At 37.2% G+C, this 16203-nt stretch overlaps 1 protein-coding gene across 1 annotated transcript in view; it reads left to right on the top strand.

The window, feature by feature from the left end:
- Positions 1-9005: 9005 nt before the first annotated feature.
- Positions 9006-16203, top strand: part of LOC135768485 (NACHT, LRR and PYD domains-containing protein 12-like) — a 47690-nt gene continuing 40492 nt past the window's right edge. Inside the window, exon 1 of the mRNA XM_065277706.1 lies at positions 9006-9042. The gene's annotated coding sequence lies outside the window, so the exon portion shown is untranslated. The remainder of the gene's footprint in view (positions 9043-16203) is intronic.

Raw genomic sequence — 16203 nt, 5'->3', positions numbered from 1 at the left:
GTTCACTGTTACTCGACTTTTAAGCACTTAAGATGATGATTATATCACTTTTATTTTACACTTTTCTCTCAGTGCGATTAAGATATTAAACCTCTACACAGTGAAGAATTTATTTACCTCAGTTCTGGTAAATTAGACACGGCGGGTCAATCTGACCAATCACAATTGTGGCTCGGAGACCAATAACCAATCAAATTAAAGGATGACAACCGTTTTATATACTTCAAGCAGCGCTGCGCAGATAGATCGTCTTCTGACATAAAACTACCGCGAGATTGATTCAAAAGCATACGAAGAAGTCTGCTCTCGCGGTACATCAATGACAAACTGCTGAACGTGTTTGTGCAGCAGCGCAAGAAATGAGCATGCCTATCAGGGTAATTTTGCTGTTAGAAGAAATTCGTTGCAAAACGAGATAACTCATTTGTATTTTTTGTATTTTTCAGAAATATCGTTTTTTGGTTGTGCATTCCAATAAATATCAATTCAACTGCAGTTGGTTTGTTTTCTGCATAACTTAAAAAAAATACAGCTAAGTAGCACCATAAAACAAAATAATAACATGATAACATAATAATAAATGTTTTGACAAAAATGTTAAAAACGGATTTATCTCATTTTGCAACAAAACTCTTCAAATATTATTTTTCAAAGCATTAAAATTTATCTTTCTGAGTATATGAAGCTTTCATGAGAGCTTCAGAAGAGATCAGATTGTGTGTTTGGGTTAGGGTTTGTGTTGATATCAGACTGTAATGTAATGTAATTGTTCAGCAGTAGGTGTGATCAGATCATCTGTATGTGGAGATTACATGATTCTCATACAGGACAAATCCTTGTTTTTTACTCTGCACAACAGTTATTAAAAGTGTCTGTTTGTAAGTGAACGGAGTCAAGAGCTTAAGGTTAATATATAAATGTTGGCGTTAAGTGTTGCTTTATTTCATACAAGTAATAACCCAGCAAACAGAGAATGTTCCCCTAACGTTAGTGTTTTGTTATATTTTGGTTATTTTTTTGGGAACCAAATAATAACATTTTGGGAACATTCTTTTTAGGTTGTATTTTTTGCAACCATAAAATAACGTTCCCATAACGTTGCACGGTGGTTATTTTTAAATAACCTTAAAATAGCTTATACAGAACGTTATTTTTTGGTGAAGTGAAAGCATAATTAAACCTATTATTCCTTTAGTGTGCACTGCACCAGAGTCGTATAATAATAGAGTTACGACACTCACATAGACGTCCGTTGTAAGAATGGAATGCGGAAGTAACAGCGTTTCATGTAGTGACCGGTAGTGACAAACGCAGCACTGAAGCCCATTCATTTCAATGGCACCTGCTGGTAAATCGATGAAATTACCGTTTCTCTTTACATTTTCGGACATTTCATTAATATAGTCAACAGTGATATTTTATGAACTCTGCTGTAGGTAACGATTATCGTTAATAATAACTAGTAAAAATTTTATATTTTAATGAGTTGTGTATAATGTGTGAATAATATAGATTTAATGGTTTAATATTTTATTACTGGTGGCCATCTACTTTATACAGTACTTATCTTTTTTATATATTACGAGTAACACTAGGGGGCAACAGCGACAAGCTAAATGCCTTATAAGAAAGTCACACTGCTTCACAATGCTGCTATGTGTTTCATTATGTGGTAAGTAATACGAGTGATGTATCCTCGAAAATCATGTATGATTATATTAACTTTTAATGTGAATTTAAAATATGAATTTAGTGTGTTTCTGTTATGCTTCACTGTTACAAATAACCGTGTTGGCGATCTTTTTTGTGATTTTAATATAGTAAAAGTGTAGGAATTATGTTTTTAGCAGATTGATAGCCATTTATATAGCCATATTTTGGTACAAAAATAAAAGATAAACTGTGTTGCTGTAGTTGGTATAGATAACCACAGTTATATTTGGGTCACAATTAACTGTTTATCTTTATTAACTGATTTACTGTATTTCCATCACTCCCTAGTAAAAAAAAAACGTTATAAACACAGTAAGTATAGTGATCAATTCCCATTACAAGCTAATATTTACCTAAAATAGCTGAAAACCTATGCAAACAGATTGACAGCCCTGCTTGGTTTGGAACTGTAGAACGTTACATGAATCACGTGACCGCGCGGCGGCGAGATCAAAGCGTTTCGTAACTCTGTTATTATATGACTCTGGTGTGCACGATAGGCACATGCTCATCTGCACGCGTTTACTCGAGACCCGCTTTCTCTTGTGCTCAGCAAATAGCGTTAATTTAAAAAAATAAAGGTCCTTTCGTTTTTACCTCAGAGATAACATTATTTTAGCGGTTCTTTTTTCTCTTTCTTGATTTAGTAACTTAAATATGTGGGAATAAATAATATTTATATAATAATAATATATATACCCCAGCCAACATTGCAAGGTGGGAGTCTTCCTATGTGGGCCCTATATGGGTTTGTCCATGGGTTCCACTATGCCCCCACCTGGGTAAGCCCACATGAATTTCATATAGAAACTGAGTGGGGCTTATGTGGGGCTTAATTGTAATTTACTTAAATAATATATTTGTTTAAAATTGAAACCGATAAAAGCAACATAATTTCAGTTGGGTAAATATCAGTTTTCAGCATAAATATTCAACAGTTCTTTCATCTATAACATCACAAAACATGAAGGAGGTGCAATATGAAAAATGAAATAAAAAAAACTGTAAAGGTTCAAAATATCAAAATACTTTGTCAATTTATAACACTTTCAATCCTAAAATAATCATCAACATTTAAAAACTGCTAATGCAGGTAATGACTAACAAGTCAAACTCTTAAAATACTTGAGACTCAAAAACAACACAAACATTGCTCACTGTTCTGGAGATGATCTTAATTCTGATCATCAATTAATCTTTGCTCAACAGTTTTATGAAGAACTTCCAAAGCATCCACAGCCAAACTCATTAAATGTCCTTGCACGTTTGCTTTGATTCATCGCTGTATTGTATGTGAACTTGCGCCATAGTATTACATTTTCTAAAAACACAACTCAGAAAATAAATTACAAGTGTAACAGTTGTGATAGACTCCTGCTGCTCCGGTAGAAACTGTATCCTTGTATCTGGAAGGGCGTTTAATTTGTAGTTTAAATGTTTATCATCTTTATAGTTGTAATTTTAAAAGTCCGCCTGTTTTAGCAAAGATTATTTAAAATATGAGTTTATATTATGTGAAAAAATCTCAATTAAAAACATTTGAAGCAGGACTACTTTGTCAAGCGTAATGTGTCGTAGCAGTGAGCAGATCGTAATGAGGTCTCCTTATATGAAACACCTGACTCCACTAATCAGACTCCTTTCAGGCCTAGGCTATGTTTACACGTGGGTGGTTATTTTCATAAACGGACATTTCAACCTCTCCGGTTTCAAAAATAATATCGTGCACACATGTCAGTTTTCAGAAAAGTGTTTATTTACACGTACCTGTGCATATATGCCGTCAAGAGAAGCTCAAGCCCACGTAAGCCAATCACCGGCTGCGCTGGTGGTGACGCGAACTGGTTCTTCATGTTGGAGGGAGGAGTTGTTGCAGTAGGTGATCGATGACGTCAAAGTACTGCGAGAGCGAGTTGAGGAATCATACGTAGAGGTATAATTTCGAGTCGCTCTCGCGGTACTTTGACATCATCCGTTGCAGCGCCGCATGAAGTCAAACACGCGTAAAATTGCTGACCTCAGAGCACTCGTCTCTGCTCCTCGACATAATGGAGCAGCTGTATTTGCAAATACAAACACACGAAACGAGTTTGCACGAACATAGATGTGATCTTGGAAGCGTTCAGAGTAGCAGTCACATGTAAACATGGGTCGCACTTTTGACGTAGGTGCGAGCTCTGGCGCATACTCTGTGACGTTGCCTGCTTAAACATCCGTTTGTCTCACTTTACATGCAACCGTGCAACCGAAGATTTTCAAGATCTCCACTCTGGCCGGAGTTCTTAGAAACAATCGGTTTCAGAGGCGAGTTCTCCGTTTGCGTGTAAACGAGGGGCACAAACGAAGGTAAATCTCTCAGTTTTTAAAAATAACCATGTACGTGTAAACAGAGCCCTAGTCCACACGGACACAGGTATTTTTATAACCGTGAGTTTTTTCACGCGGTTTGGCCGTTCGTCCACACGAAACCGCAGTATCATGGCAATGAAACCGAGCATATTTGAAAACCCCGGCCAGGGTGAGCTTTTTAAGAAACCCCGGTTACAGTGGTGTCGTGTAGAGAGTAAAACCTGGGGTTTTGCCTTGCGACGTCAGAGTGTGCGCCGTTATCCACTGTGTTTGACGTCAAGATTGTGCGCCGCTGACTGCTTTGTTGATGATTCTGTGCAATGACAGCGGACGTATCTTGCTAATAATAACTGTGCTAACAGGGCTTCTAACATGTATACAGATAGATGCTCAGTTATCTCACTGTAATGCGGAACACGATTTGGGTTATATCCCCGCCTGCTGGTGTGGCATGCTCTTGACAGCGCTTGAAAGCGTGCTTTTGCTTTATCGTGTGGATGGATATTTAATTTAAACCGAGCATGTGTGGACGGGATTTTTTTTAGGGAAAACTCCGGTTATAAATATACCCGTGTCCGTGTGGACTAAGCCTCAGAATGTTTGAAACATTTCATTAATTAACACACTAACAAACTGATGAACTTTCTGACATTTCTTATTTTCACTCATGCTCTGTGCAAATTAAAATGAATAATTGGCAGGTAAACATTATAAATATCACAATTAAATGTCAAAAAAAATGCATTTTTATTTAAAATGTTTTATACTGATCAAATCATATCTGTTATATTATTTACTATTTGTTTAAAATCAACCAAAAGTTATTATTTCAAGAATTTAAATGTATAAAGATGTTGTAATGACACGTAAGGAGTGGGAACAACTGCAGGGGAATAATTGAACAATGTTTATAAAAAAATAAACACAGAGAGAGTATAGAGAGTCAATGCGGAAGTAACAGTCCGGTGTTGTTGTTGTTGGCAATGGTGGCGAAGACTACGGTGGAAGTTGATGTTTGAGTGCGACGTTGGTGGAGTGGTGAGCAGTGGTGAAATCCAGGCTGAACACAGGAACATCCACACGAAGACGACGATGATAATAAACATCCAACTGGAAACGTAATCCAACAGAACACGTAACAACCAAACAACACAGTGTCAAACACAAAGTGAGAATCTGGCAGGGAACAATATATATATATATATATATATATATTTATGGAGGTGAGTATTTATGGAGGTGATGTAATGGACAGCTGGAGCGAGACAATCAACACACAGGTGAAGGGGATCGCTCTAACGAGCACATGGCAGAGGATGAGTGACAAACAAACACACACACACACACACACATGACACGGAGGAAACAGTGGATTTCCTACCGTGACAGATGTATTTCAAGCAAAAAATTATTTTGCCCACATAGGTGCCATGAAGGGCCCCACATTATCATCGCATACGGCAAACCTATATGGGGCCCACATATATTGCCCATGTGAAGCCCATGCCCACATGTATCCCATGCTGCCCAGATGGGACCCACATGGGACCCACATCCCTGCTGAAAAAAAAACAGCATACCAGCAAGACCAGCATATGTTGTGTTTTGGTGCTAGTTTGCTAGTGAACACCAGCTAAACCAGAATCAAACCAGCATCAGCACCAGCATTAGCACCAGCTAAACCAGCAACAAACCAGCATTAGCACCAGCATCCCATGCTGGTCATACCAGCATATGTTGTGTTTTGGTGCTGGTATGCTGTGACCAGCAGCTAAACCAGCATAATTCCCATGCTGGTCCATGCTGGTTTGAGGCTGGTTTTTTCAGCAGGGATATCCTACGTTTACATGCGGCCAATAACCCTTTCAAATCCGGAATATTGGCAATAACCCGGTCGTGCACGTCCATGTAAACACCGGCAAAAACACAAATATGCTCATACTCCTGTTTTTAAAGGGGTCATAGCATGAAAATCAGACTTTTTCCATGTTTAAATGCTATAATTGGGTCCCCAGTGCTTCTATCAACCTAGAAAATGTGATAAAGATCAACCCAGTAACTTTGTTTGGGTAAGCCATTTACTGCAAGCATGTGAAAAATTAGGTCGTTCAGATTTCGCCTGTTTTGTGAGGTAGGTAGCAAGGCAAATTATAATAATACCGCCCCCTTTATCTGCACTATCCAACCACAGCACTGCCATTTAGTTCAGAGAGTAAGAGGGAGAAAAGAAGGACTTGACAGCACAATTGAGTTTCAATTACAACAAATCACCATCATTGTGATCAGTGTTTGGACTTCATCCGCTCATTTGCATTTTAAATGTCACACCCCAAAACGGCTCACTTTTGCTCAGACCTACAAATTTGGAATTTTAACATGCTGTAATTAATTATCTGTGGGGTATTTTGAGTTAAATCCTCACCTTCACACTCTTGGGACACCAAAGATTTATCTTACATCTTAAAAAAATCTCATAATATGACCCCTTTAAAATCCCGAATATTTGCCCTGGGTTACCTCTTTTCTAACCCAAAATTTTGGTCATGTAAACACGTATCGGCATATCCCCATCAAAAGGATTGGTTTGTGTACTGCACATGTTAAAAAGAAGATTCCACCCTCACGGGAACCTACTCGGACCATCTCGGGAGAACAGACTCGTGTATGGAGGCGAGTCGACCATCTCGGTGGAATGAATCGAGCATGGCAGCTGCCCTCCTGAGAACTGAATCAAGCATGGTCGCGGTCCTCCCCGGAACTCGATGCTCACTACTATCCCCCCAAAAAAATCTTAGGTGGAGATCCGCTTCAAACTAACTTGTTGCGTCCTCAAATGGCTGGATCATTCTGTCACGTCCCTGGAACAGGTAGGAGGATGCAAAAGCAAAGTTTGTAATTAATAACATTTATTAAATAAAAAACAAGACATAAACAAGGCGAGATAAATGAACAAAAGGGTAGACAGGAACAGGGACCAAGACAAACACTGTAACAGTGACACAAACCGAGACAATGATCCAGCAATTGAACATACAGGTGACAGATATATACACACAAAGAATAAATGGTAACAGGTGTGATGATTGGTAATCAGTGAGAACAATGACAACGATCAGAACAGAGACAACAGAAACATGGATTAAACCGTGAAAATATGAGATGTTCATTGCAGAATCTACTTTTCAAATCATATGCGAAATAATGTGTGGATCTTTGAATAACTGTAAGAATAAAGTTTCTTTAAAAATTCTTTTTGTCACAGTATTGAGAAATATTAATGTTGTGAGAATATTTATTGCCATATGAGACGTTTATTGCCGTTGAATACTCTCATCTATAATATGGAAATCATATATACGTAGTAGGAAATATATAATGTGGTATACTGCAAAGTTAACCTGATAATTTGATAAATAAATCTTTCAAATTTGCTGATTTGATCCATTCAAGTCCTGACCACCAGGTTAGAGATTTTAAACATCCTTAATCCACCCTTATCAAATAATATCTAATGTATATTGTTTTGTGATAGAAATGATGCTCAGTAGCACAATGCAAATGGAGTAGCCTATGTGTGAAACACAACGGGTGCTTGACGGATCCCGCTCACTGATCCACGTATTTTTGTAAATCCTAGACATGGTTGGACCTGCCGAATGTGTTAAGCACTTTTGAGGGAAGCAGCAGCAGGCCACCAGACGGTGTTGCTAATATAACTCGCAATGTATAACTATTATCAGACCGGCCCTCGCAGCCTCAAAACACTACCGGCCCACCGGGTAAAATCCCGACTCTCCCGATTGCCACTCCGCTACTGACACCAAGCATAAAACAAAAATGACTGTACTTGACTTGTGTGTGTTGTATATTATAATTAAATCTCCTTTCTGTATGACGGAGAATCTGAATTTTATTAAATATGTGTCAATACACTGCAATAGGCTTTATGCCCAGCTGCACTACTTCCTGAACTTCAGCCAGCTCCTTGTTTCCTGTCTGCCATTATTGGACAAACTGATTAATCCAGGTGTGTTTCAATATTGTTGTTGTGACTACTGAGGTCAGGCACACCTGGATTAATCAGTTTGTCCAATAATGGCAGACAGGAAACAAGGAGCTGGCTGAAGTTCAGGAAGTAGTGCAGCTGGGCATAAAGCCTATTATATGAATTTAGATACAACATTTTTGGTCACTTTTTTAACAATATAATTGTTCAAATTGTACAATTAAAGATTATAATTTATATTAAACATTTGATAGGCCTATCACATACCATATTATGAAACACATGTCTATATTGTATTAAGTATTATTTTAACAGATTTTATTACATTAAGTAGCTTTATAGGTAAATTGTTAGACTGATAGTGGTTAATAAAGTCAAATAAAATGTCAGAGAGTCAGCTGTAATATCATTGCATTTACAGTTCAGTGTTAGTGGAAGTCTAGTTAAGCAACAACTGAGGCTTAGCCTGACAGTTAGCCTGCTCCAGACCAGGCTAGTTTCCAAGCATAACCTTTCATGGTAACCGGGGTTGAACTAGTTTAAGTTTGTTTTATGAAACGAAATCCACCGGTAATAAGCCAGACTTAACAAAATAAGCCTGGCTTATTTAGAAATAGTTTTATGAAACAGCCCTCTGTTCCTGTTCATCCTAGTTACGTCTAGTCAAGTGTATTGTTTAGTGTTAGTCAAGTTAAGTCTAGTTTAATAAGTCAATTGTCTACTTTAGTGTTTTCATGTTCTAGTGCTTTGTTTTATGTTGTTTTGCCCCCTCGTGGGTTCTTGTTTTCTTGTTTTGTTTAAAAAAAGTCTTCAGTGTTTTTCTATCGCTGTCTGCACTTTGGTTTGCTGCCAGTAAACCCAGTAGGTCCTGATGAACCAGTTTCTGTTGTTTTTCTGAAGTGTTAACCCAAATAACTTTAGTTGCTCTCTTCAATGACACAGAGAAAGATCTACAAACACAGTCATTATTAAAGGTAAGTTATTAAATATTAGATGAAGAATTTTAATTTAATTTTCAATTCAGGCGTGTCAAAAACTGTACATTCACAGCTGGGCTGCTTACAAATAAAAGTAAAAATAAAACAAAGCATATAGTCCAAAATTAAAGTAAAACTGTAAGTAATAGAAATAAGATTAAAATAAGAACAAAGTTAAATAGAATAAAGCAGTAATATACATTAAGCATCTTAAGTCAGGTCTGATTGATTTTTTCTTATATTATGACATGCAGACACATATTCTGCTGCTAACATAAAGATCAGTTTTTCATTGTTTGATAGGCTGTCAAATGTCTTGTATATTTTTTGGTAAAAGATTGTTCGTAAATTGTCAGGGAATATTCTGGCAAACGGTTTCCCTATCGTGTTCAGCAATCGGCAGAGCAAACTGTAGCCACGCCGTCTCCCAACATGTGATGGGTAACTCGCAAAGCACAATGTTCATTCCTGTTTCCCAGCCCGATACTAGGAAACAAAGGAATTTAAAGTACGATGCTCAAGAAGTGAGAGGCAGAGCAAAGGTTAAACATTTCAAAGTTAAAGTTCATTTAAACAGATATTAATATACGTTTCCGTCAAATATTTATGGTTTTTGGCTAAATCCAGTTGTTAAGTACACACCAAAATTGGTTCTTTGCTCGTAATCATAGAAGAACCATTTTTAGTGCCATATAGCACCAGTGAAGCTATTTGGGAAATTAGTTTATACTAATCCAGTTATAGATGGTATAAAATTATAAAGTATAAAAATTCCAATGATATAAGATAGTGGCTTAACAACCCCACTAACTTATTCAATCAATGCATAAAATATTCTTATTTCATATGTATGGTTTGGAAGTTTGAAATTGTTTTGTGTCATTAATCTTCTGTGGAAAGGGGCACAAACTGGGATGCACGTTTGGGTTCTCATGCTGATACAGTTTAAGAACCACCTAATGTCTACCACATGCCGAAATACTGATGATAACCCCTGCTGTGGACATTCAGACTGCAATTAAAATCATCTACAGCTTAATAATTTCTCTTACTTTAAATTAGAGGTGAAAAATTAAAGAACACAAAAATCTGGTGAAATTTGTTGTGGAATTTTTACCTTGTTGGAGACATGAATAATTGTAGTCAGAACCCAGTACAGTTTGAAATTATTTTAATATCTTGCAAGAGGCACTTCTGTCTGCTCAATTCAGACTGTGCAGAGAAAAGGCAAACTTCAACTCTGCGTTCACACTTTAATACTTAGCTGCTAGACATCCTGTTTATTCACAGTCTGTACACTCTGCACCTAAGATTAAGTCTAACCAGTAACCATATCTCTATATGCACGTAACTAAACTTAAGGTCAAGACAGAAATTTTTTTTAGCTTAGTTAACTTATGCAGCTTATACCATAAAACTCTTAATAAACAGCAATAAATGCTCAAATCATAAAACAGTAGAAATAAGTAAAGATAAAATAAGTAAAAATAATATAAGTAAAAATAATATAAGTAAAGATAAAATAAGTAAAGATACAATTTTCCATGACAAATTTCAACAAACTTTGAAAAGGACACCTTGTGCTCTACCAATGTTGATTTTAAATAAGTGCAAACAAACTTCACCATTACTTGTACATTTTTAGTAATTAGTCAACATTAAAGCAACACTAAAGAATTTGGTCACACTTTATTTTACGGTATTACTGTTACAGTGTAATTATACTTTTAAGTACTAAGTAATAATCATTATTAACATGTACTTACTATAGGATTGGGGTTGGGGTTAGGATTAGGGTTTGGTTTAGGGTTAGTTGCATGTAACTATCAGGGATGTGATTTTTCCGGATTAATCCGGAATTCCGGATTTTCCGACCTGAAAATGTGACCTACGTGAATCATGCAGATATGTAAAAAAAAAAAATAAGGGGGGAGGGGGGTATCTCACAGCCGTCGCCATGGTAACCCGGGACGGAACGGAACCACAATCGCCGTCCCCGCGCAACAGGGCCACACCGGTGGCAGATGACAAAGAGATGCATTTTCCTTCCTTTCCAAGTATCAACAAGGACGTGTTTCTGACCGTTCGCAAATGGCGGATGGCGAAGTATGATTGTATTCACCATCAGACCCGATCGTTTCTCTCCTCTCTTCTCCTCATTTGCGACGTTTGGCTGTCACTCGCGTGACGCGAAACAAAGCGGCAAACATATACACGTCGGTTTACTTGGTGGATTAAGTTACCTCATCGAGCCTGGTTTAACCTAACTGACCATTACATTCGTGCATGAAACCTGATCGACGAACACGGAGGGGCGGGAATCGCGGGACAGAGTGGAGTATAGAGTGATGTTTCTTCAGGCTCCGGCGTGAATATAAATGACAGACACTTCAACCGCGTTTTCATCACTGCGCTTTCTCTTCTAAAGTTCGGTAAAAACACATAAATGGCTTAAAATCTTGTTTAAGAATCTGTTTTATAATGAGAATCTCTCTTTCAGCGCGCCTCTGTGTGTGTGTTTGCGCCGCGTGACAGCCGATTTTAATCTGACAGAGTTCGTCACTGTACAATAAAAATCCCACACGAACATTACAGCGTAAATGCAAGGATTAAGATTGATTTTATATATAACAGATAATCTAGATACATTTACCCTAATAAGTTTTTAAAAACATGGTAATGTTTTAATGTTTTGCTTTAGTGTTTTAATGTCAGACAATCATTGAAATGAGGGAAAAATGAAGAGAAAGGCAGCAGATATAACATCCTTCTTCAGAAAGAGTAGCAAGAAGCAGCCAAACAAATCTTAGTAAAATACATTAAAGTAGCCTTCAAAATTCACATGATTTTCAGATCTCTAGTTTTTTCAGCAATGTGAGATATAAATTCTGGTTTCAAAGTAAATTTCAAAAGTTTTATTTGATTAAATAGTTTAAAAAACATGGAGGTTGAATTATGACTATAAATTGTATGTTAATCTCAATTCATTTTAATAAAAATTAAATTATTGTAGCAATTGTATGTTATACATTATTCTGATTAACACACTATAATACTTAAAAGTATTTTAAGGTTGGATGATAAAGAGTTTATATGCAACCCCAGAGTAACTGCTGGCCCCTGCCTTGCCACCCCTATGAAAAATCCCTTGCTCTGCCACTGATTAGCAAAACACAAAAAATACAATATATTATAAATCTTTACCCGGACAAGTGACTTTTGTGCATGGACAAGTGAAACACAAATTTACTTGTCCGAAGGACAAGTTCCTCAAAAAGTTAATGTCAAGCCCTGATAAACATATTACAACAATTTACGATTAACTAAGAATAATAGTAAACATCATTATTGTTAATATTGTGACTCTTGATGAGTCTTGATGACGTATGCAGCTTAGAAATGCGACCTCCGGAAGGCTGCAGACTTAGGATTGAGAAACGGCCTCTGTATCATCGTTTGTTTCAAAGGTTTCGTGTTTTTAAAGTTTTAAGGTTGACCAGTTTGATTAAAATAAATAGCACCTGCACTTTTTTGTACAATTACTTCTATTTATTAGTGTCAACCTTCTATTGTTCATGTTTAACAGCTAACAAAGTTACTCATCTACAGGGGTCTAAAATTAGAAAAAGAGACCTTTAAGACACTTTATTATAACTAATGATCCTGTGTAGCACATTTTACAGATATTTGTATTAAAAAAATACTCTGGTAAAAATAGAAGTACTGATTTAACTTCTTTACTCAAGTAAAAGTATCAAAGTACAGGCTTGGAAATTTACTTAAAGTATAAAATTAAAAGTAGCCATGCCTTTAGTTCTTTATAAGCCATATTTTATTTGGATGTCTGCAAAATAGGCCTTCTTTTGACATGAACATTTGCATGTTGCACATTTAGCTGTTAAAGTTGTGTAAAATGCAAAACAAAAATAAGTTAAAACATATTTTTTATCATGGTTGTTGATATAGAGAGAGGTGGTGATGGAGCAGTGGACAAGACACTTGCTTTTGATTCCCACTGTTACACATCCACCAAATAAGTTGTTATGTGTCATAATGTACAAAGAGGTTGCATGTTGCACATCTAGCTGTAAAATAAATTAAAATGTGTTTTTTTGTTTAAATAAGTTGTTATGGGTCCTACTTTACTATCCGTATAGATCCGCCACCAGTTTGATTGGCGTGTGTGTGTGGGGGGGGTCTCAATATATTTTCCTGCTTTTTTGTCCTTAGCCAATCACATGCCTGAACTATGCATAATTAACTGTTATTACTATAATAATTACATGTAACATGTGTAACAAAGACACCGTAAAATAAAGTGTTACCAAGAGTTTTTGCTCTTTGCTCCCCCTACAGGTTAGAAGCGTAATTGTTCATTACCACTGTTGTAAATACTGCAGCTTAGCTGGCTCTGATTGGATTGTAGTTCTGCCGTAAAGCAAGTTTTTGTAGTTTTCACTTGAACTACAGGACCGCGACCCGATGGTTGGAAACTTCTTTAGTGCGGTTTTGGCCGATAGAGGGCTGCAGAGCGAATGTGAAAGTGCCGTTCACCCTGTTTTGAGTGGATGAACCACTGAAACTTTTTTGGAAACGTTATTTTAAGGTAAAAAAAACCTCTTTGGTATTGCGTTAAGTTTTTTTAGTAAATAAATACAGAAAAATGCAGTATTACTAATTATAGGTATGCCTACATTGTGTACAGTCTATAGTGGTTCCTGGTGCAGAATGCTCATTCTGTTAGAAAGTGCAACTCTGTCTCAATTTGGTTTTGGTCACAGTGCGGACACAACCTCTCCTCCTGTGGCAGCATACCTGTCAATATTTGGATTCCAAAATCTGGGAGACCTCTAAGGCTGCGTTCACACTGTACCATAATGCGGTTGGCAAACCTGTATTTGAGTCGGCAGCGCCACAATGAAACTTTGTTTCGAGAACTGCAATATTTTGTAAAAGTCTGTGGCAGTTTGAGCAGCAGGTGGATTGAGATCCAAAAGAAGGCATTTCATCTTATTTTCTTCTGATTGAGTGTCGGCAGCTGTGTTGTCCTGTTTTAGGATTGTCAGGTGCCGGCAATAGCAGACTGGTAGGCCGCTATGACAAAAACCCAAGTTGTTGAATATTCCAAATATCAATATGGTTCCAGGAATTTGTAGTTTTAGTGTGAGTGCCCAAGTGTTTAGTTTGAGCACTGTGCTGAACTGCTGGTAGTTGAATCAAAAGATAAAAGCGAAAAAGCAAAAGCGCAAAGCACAGAGCGCAAGTAAAAGCGTCCGAACAGTAGCGAAGCAGGAAGTATTTCCTACCACTTCAAAACAATATGATGGAACTTCTTACCATCATTTAACAAAATATGTAGAGGTATTACATATCAGTAATCCAAATTCCAACGATGATGACAAATAGATCCTCTGAGATGCAAAGAGAGAGTCAGGTTACATAAAGCAGTATAGTATAGACTAGACCGGACAATGTTTGTGTGCCTGTGAGAGTCTTTTAAAGGGTGAGTAATGAGGCTGCGAAAGGTGTGGTGAATTAGAAGATGGGTGATAGTGATCGTGGGCAGTGATGGGCAGTAACGCGTTACAAGTAAAGCGTTACTGTAATCCAATTACTTTTTTCAAGAAACAAGTAAAGTAAGGGATTACACTTACAAAAACAGTAATTAGATTACTGTTACTTCCCCGTAAGCAGGCTGCGTTATTTTTAAATCTTGATTTTGTTTCGTGAGGCTCTCTCGTGTCGTGACGCGAGTCGGGTGACAATGACGTATGAGCGCCGCGCCGTCAGTCAGTGTAGGGTTAACGGGAAAAGACAACATGGAGCGCGGAAGAGAACAAGATTATGCAGCGTTTAATGCTTTGAAGTACCGACATTACTTTGAGTTTAATCCAGTTAAAGGTGTCAAAAACATCAGCGTCCGCTGTACACTCTGCGTGGGAATAAAACTTTTATCCACAGCGAAAAATTCCACCTCAAATCTAAGCAAACACCTTATGAAAATTATGTGAAATTTACTGAAAAAATCCCTGAACCCCCAGCTGACATGACCGCTGTGGCTCCATCTCATACACGTTCACGCGAAATCTGATGTAAAACAACAGACTATATATTTATATTTCATGGATTATACGCATTTGTGGACAAGCTGACATGACCGCTGCTTCTCCATCTCATACACGTTCACGCGAAATCTGATGTAAACAACAGACTGTATATCTATATTTCATGGATTATACGCATTTGTGGACAAAAATGGTCATTTGATGAATTCTATTAGACTGATTTCATGGGTAATTCACACATCTGAAACAGACTAGATTCGACTCGCGATTATTATATTAACACCAAGGTTAGAAGTCCCGTTTATATTCTGCATGTTGTCATCTGGACTTCTGTAATAAAATACAACATTTATGATGCTAGAGCATCTGTATCTCAAAACAGAGATCATACACTGATGCTAAACCCGTAGACCTTTTAAACGATGTATAGTAATGTTAATTTAATATTATTAATGTTTGTAGAGAGTATGCTATATAGATATTGTTAGCAGCGTTAAAATAAACGATGCCATCACACCCACGAATTAGTGGGCGTTGAGAGGTTAAAACAGATAATGTTTTATTTGATTCAATTTAAGATGATGGAATATGCAGAAAGAATAGAATTAGGCTGAAAGGTCTTGGCCCGGTTGCATAAAGCACCTTAAGTTTTTCCCTTAAGTATGACACTTAAGGGGTAAATTCCGCTTACCTACTGTAGGAGAATAATTTAAGGGTGTTGCATACAGTATAATCCCTTAAATGGTTCTCTTAGGTAAGGGTAATCGTTAAAGGCGCTGTATGTAGTTTACAGCGGCCTCTAGCGGTGATGTTTCAGATTGCAACCAATAAGTTTACAAGCGCATGCTCGAACTCATGAGCGACGGCCAGACTGAGATGTAACACACCGGAGAAAACATCACACAACATGCTGGAAACTCAGGTAAACTCCCACTGCAACGTTTAATTGACTGCATTATGCAATGTGGTGTTACGTAGGTACATTTACGGTAAGATAACGAAAACGGTTAGTGAACTACACTGAACAATTTCAGTATAACAGTAAAGCCTGGTATACACTGTGCTATTTTAAATAGTCCTTTAGGGTTGTTGC

Source organism: Paramisgurnus dabryanus, chromosome 3, assembly GCF_030506205.2.
Source record: "Paramisgurnus dabryanus chromosome 3, PD_genome_1.1, whole genome shotgun sequence".
Lineage (NCBI taxonomy): Eukaryota > Metazoa > Chordata > Actinopteri > Cypriniformes > Cobitidae > Paramisgurnus > Paramisgurnus dabryanus.
This window is presented reverse-complemented; position numbering and strand designations above follow the sequence as displayed.